The 5,672-nt window shown below is 36.2% G+C and overlaps 1 non-coding gene across 1 annotated transcript; it reads left to right on the top strand.

Annotated features, from left to right (window-relative positions):
- The first annotated feature begins 487 nt into the window (after positions 1–487).
- On the top strand, positions 488–623 carry LOC127683949 (small nucleolar RNA SNORA17). Its single transcript, XR_007977713.1, has one exon. It is a non-coding gene; the product is annotated as a small nucleolar RNA SNORA17 (small nucleolar RNA).
- The last annotated feature ends 5,049 nt before the right edge of the window (positions 624–5,672 follow it).

Raw genomic sequence — 5,672 nt, 5'->3', positions numbered from 1 at the left:
CAAGCAAAGTTCCCCTTGGCCTATGACTGTTAATTGGTTCTGTCAGGTGGCCATGATGGAGTGTGTACATCTCCCTGAAAGTGCAAGGGTAGTCTGCTAAGCTAACAACCTCCTGGCTGTGTTGGCACACAGATGGCCCACCTAGCAGCCCAGGGCCTGGGGACAGTCCAAGGCCTGTCTGGCTTAGACCCCTGCTATGTTAGCCTCGGGCTATGACTCCTAGCTGACTTTGCCTGCTAGAACTCTCTGGTATCCCTTAGTCTAAATGGAGGTGCGCGCTGGGCTGTAGCCACTATCTTTTATTCTCATGTTTTGTTTTTTTTGTTGTTTTTGTTTTGTTTTGTTTCTTTGGAGCAGCTCTCATATATAAATTATTATATTTGTGAATTTTTGATTTTTTTTGTTTATATGAAACTCTCTGAGTTTAGAGTTTGTTTATAGAAAACTCTCTTTGTTTGTTTCAATTGAGATAAAACCCAGCTAGTAGTCTGGCACTAGAGGTGTTGGAGGTATGACTGCTGTGACACATATGCATCAGCCAGTATGTTACAGAGAGGGGAAATGCTGTACCTCTGCTCTGTACTGTTACCTAGGAATATCTAAATGATTAGTAGCCTAACATTCCCTGAAAATGTGAGCCGGGGATAACCTTCAGTCCAGCACTAGGGGGCCCTGATAGAGATCTAGCCTGAGATGACTACCAGTCCATTGCCTCTCAGGTCTTGAGGGACAGAACATGCCCAAGGCAACCGCTGCCCAGCACCCTAATGCACAACCATGGCATAGCACTCATGAATCTATGGCTAACTGAACACTATGGATGAAGGGGTGGGAAAATTGTAAGAGCATGATACCTAGAAAGTCTTTATTAAAACATTCTTCTAGAAATGGCTGCATATATAAGACCAGAACAAGGCTATAAATATAGGCATATTAATATGTAAGGGACATTTTTCATGTGGAGTTACCCTTAGTTTGGGCAATCTCCACATTGTGTTAAGTTGTGGTTTCCAATCATGGGTTCCATTTGTTATACAGAGATGCTTCATTAATGAGGAGTAGTAACTATACTTACTTGAGGGTATAAGGATAATATTTAGGGTATAATAATTGTTTAGCAAAGTAGTGGTAATATATTCTTTAGAAAAGTCCATGAGCTTACCAACACCAAGAAACTGGGTAGGTTTCCAGTACTCACACAATTTATCTCCTGTTGTGTAGGCCTTAAATCCAACTGGAAAGCTGCTGGTTGCCATTAACATTGGAGTGACACAGTTTTCATTTTTATACATTTCTTGTCATGTTGGTCACTGTGGTGGTTCATAGGTATTGCAGCTGGGTGGAATTGTAAAATTCCTTCCCTTGTCAGCTTGTATTATATTTTTGAGGCCACATAAAGAGATGGGAGACATAAATAGACCATAGTCTAACATCAGCAGAAGAGAACTTAGCAGATGATTCCATTTAAAAGAGAAGTGTATACTGGAGCTTGTACAGAGAGTTCAGGAGTGAGAAAGTTAAATGCAGCATCAGAAGGCTACATGTGAGTCTACTTTTTGGGCTCAGAGAAGGTTGGTCTATCAGGATGTGTATGATAATTGGTGATTGAGTTTGGCAAGGTCAACAAGTGGGGAAAGAGTGAGACAAGCCTTGGGGGAATGGGAAGCTCCTTGGTCAGGGTCTGGCAGAGTTTATTCAAGGTTTATGCAAACTGCCTACATAGTATTTTCTGGTACCATGGAAGCTAACTTGACTGCAGGCAAGAGACTCTGATCAAATCTTTCAAGTTATTAGGGGGAAAATAAATTCCTTTAACTTTCAAAAAAAGAAATGATCCACAAGTATTCCCTCACACTACCTATACATATTCTGGCCTCTACTTAGTCCACTCTTCCTTTACTCTTGCTGTAATTTAAAAACTGCTTTGTCTCCCATCTGTCTGCACTATAGTATACAAGTTATTTCATGCTCAGGTCATGTTCTTTCTCCCATCCCTCCGTATTTAACCAAAATCATTCTCAGCCTTCTATACACCCTCTTCAGACACAACTCAGTATTTTAAAAATTTGTGTTCATCTTCATATGTGCATTTTGCAATTAATTGTTTGTCTTTTATAACATCTTAAATGTCTCTTGTTTGTACATGCATTATACCCATGCCATTACAGTTATAACTACAATTCTTTCCTTCAAATTCTGATCCATGCTTCAATATTGCCACAGATCTTACTACCTAAGCTATAAATATGGGAAGGCCAGTATATTTCAATATATGTAGACAATGGGTTGTCACTATTTCTGAGTGCTTAGCATAACCATTACCTTTAATATTTGTCATTTCTTGTAATTTAATGGTAACATTAAACATCATCTTTCAAGTGATTTTGACATATATAGTATATAGCTTTAACTAATGGTCACTGTATCATTTAAAATCAGAATTTACTTTCATCTAACTGAATTTTTTTTAACCCGATAATAATCTCTTTGACTGCTCCCATTTCCTTATCTTCCTTCTGTAAATATACTTCTTCTATCTCACTCTATAATACCAACTTATTTTATATTTTGCTAATTCACTTAATGTAATGTCTTCCAGACATATTTATTTTTCATAAACAACATTTCATTTTTCATAAAAATTTTAGAGCAATTTCTCACCATATCTATGTACCATTTTCCATCAATTATTCTGTGATGGATACCTGAATATTTGAACTAAATTGTCAACTTGAACAAAGACTTCACTCTTTCAAATCAACCAGTAATTCTGGAGGCAAAATAAATATTTTAAATATTTGTTTTTATTATTTTAATTGCATGTGTGTGTGTGTGTGTGTGTGTGTGTGTGTGTGTGTGTGTATTGTTGGAAATGGGCATGGAATTGCAAGTGTCTGCAGGGCCAGATCTCTGAGAGCCCCTAGATCTGAAATAACAGATCAATGTGTATCACCTGGCCTGGGTACTGAGAACTGCGAGAACAGGAAATGCTCTTAATCACTGAGGTATCTTTCCATGCTATAGTACAAATATTTGCATCAACAAATTTAGGGAAAAATAAGGAAATTGTGTCCAGTCTGAGTAGTCCATACTAATATTTAAGTAGCATTTAAAATGAAGAAAATACAGATATTATTTCATTGAATGTTCAGGTAAAGTAACAACCTTATATCTAAAATTACTTCTGATATTGATAAAATAGCAATAGTCAAATTTTAATTTGGTTTTTCAAACTTTTATAACCACTAACCTTATGTAAAATATGTTTTAAGTTTCAATGGAGTGGCAGTGTATATATTAATATGTGGCTAATTAAAACTTATGGTAGTTAATCTTAGCTAATTATACTATAATCTATAAAGTACACTCTGATGTTCCGTTCTTTTCTGTTCTGTTCTGTTCTATTAGAATTGGTAATGTTCTTTACAACCAAACTATCTCCATCTCCCTCTCCATCCCTCTCCCTCTCCCTCTCTCTCTTCCTCTCCCTCTCCCTTTTCCTACCTCCATTTCTCTCTCTCTCTCTCTCTCTCTCTCTCTCTCTCTCTCTCTCTCTCTCTCTTTCTCTCTCTGTGTGTGAGAGACAGACAGACAGACACACACACACACACACACTCATGCACACTCACTCACAGAGAGAGAGAGAGAGACAGAAAGAGTATGATAACCCTACAATTGTCACAGGTATGGTTTGAGAAAGATTGTCCAAATGAACACATTAAGACAGAAGTGATTTGCCAAAGCTTTGTGGAAGAGCCTAACTTCTTAAGCAGAATCCTTATTATTTTTTAGAACTAACAATCATAAAATTCTTCTTAGTTCTGAAATGCTGTTTACTGGATGTTTGTAATGCTTGAAGTGCAATGTTTTGCTTAATTATCCTTATTTTTTTTATTAAATAAGGAATATATACTCAGTGCTTGTGTTGAATACCTGTAAATGATTAAGACAGTTTCCTTTAAAGCATAATATTGTAAACAGATTAAGTAGAATGCATTAAATGATTAGACTCTACTCATCAACCTGCTTCTTCCTCCTCTGTAGTATCTGCCAATCATCAAAGTTTATGGATGAAAATGCAGAGATGAATTACTAGCAGTGTAACACAGAACACATCAGTTGTGAGATGGTAAAAAGAAAACCCATTTACAGTCCAGAGGTTACACTAGAAACATCAAAGAAGGAATGCCATGAGTTGGATCTGGACTTTGCATTTTCCGCCTAAATAACCAAGAACAGAATGCATCTGAATTTGGGGCAGAAAAAAATGTCATTCAAGGTCACTTTGCTTGCATACAGAATTAATATTTGAGTATAAATTGTGATGAGTACATGAAAATGGCATAACAATATTATCAAGTTGGTTCCAGCAGCAAACTTGATATGTATCTGGAGGTGTATAATTGTTTATAAAAATAATAAAACACCTGGGCAAAGAGAAAAATATAAGAACCACTAAATGAAATCTAAGAGAATATTATGGATTTTCCTTATTAAAATTTTGATACTAATTAATGAATTCCATTTTAGATTTCTGTAATATTTTATTATTTGAGGTTATAATATACATACATCATTTCCAACTCTTCTCTTTCCTCCTTACAACATTTCCAGGGTACCTAAACTTTCTATTTCTTTGCCCATTTTTTCTAATGTGAGGAGACCACCTCACTATACCTTGATATTTTAAGATACATAATCTACAACTTTTTTCAAACTAAAGTTCTAAAATTGTATTTACTTGACTGCTTTGTATTAACCTGTTTGGGGCTGAGGAGACTTTTCTTATCTCAGAATTTGTAGGAAGGCATCCCTATAACATGTAGTTTGGAAGTTAGAGAGATTTTAGGGAAAATGAAACTATTGTCTGGGTGGAGAGATTTGTGGACATTTGATGCAAATCTAAGATCCAGAGCTGAAATCACTGTAAGAATCAGAATGGATTTAAACTAAAGAAACAATGAGTGTGCTGGGGACAGGTAGAGGAGGAAGCAAGTGTAAGGCTGAGAATTGCTGCTGGCACTATGTTAATCACATTTGCCTTTAGCACATGGTGCTCAGGAAATGGATCCATGACACATTTGGAGTATCTTATATAGGGTGGCAAAGAACAGGCTATTTAAGTTGTGGCTAAGAACAACCTGATGTTCTCTGCTACAAATTTAAAGTGAAGATTACTTTCCTGTAGACTTTATCTTAAAGCAGTAAAACGGATAACTGCAGCTACAACTGCAAGTATTGATTTTGTAATTTTAGCAAATTAAGAACAAGACAGAAAACCTATTAAACCTTTCCACTGGTTGCCAGGGTACATTTTGGTGATTCTGAAGGTAACGTTAAAATTACATACACCTTTCTCTTTAAAATGAAACATATGTATTTCCCAGAAGATGGTTATTTTACTGTTTATCAGTGCATACATTTTCACATTTTGTCTTTATTTTTTATTTCTATTTAATCATTTATTTATTTATATTCAAATGTTGTTCTCCTTCCCAGTCTCCCCTTCCCAAACTGTCCATCCAATCTCCCTTTCCCCTTTGCCTGTAAAAGGGTGCTCTCCCACCCATCCACCCACTCTTGCCTCATCCTTCTAATATGCCCTGGGGATATTAGATAATACTAGTAGTATTAGATAATAATACTCTGGGGCTTCAAGTCTTCACAGGACC

This window comes from Apodemus sylvaticus, chromosome 4 (genome assembly GCF_947179515.1).
Source record: "Apodemus sylvaticus chromosome 4, mApoSyl1.1, whole genome shotgun sequence".
NCBI lineage: Eukaryota > Metazoa > Chordata > Mammalia > Rodentia > Muridae > Apodemus > Apodemus sylvaticus.
The sequence above is the reverse complement of the archived record's forward strand: the minus strand, read 5'-3'. Positions and strand labels throughout refer to the sequence as shown.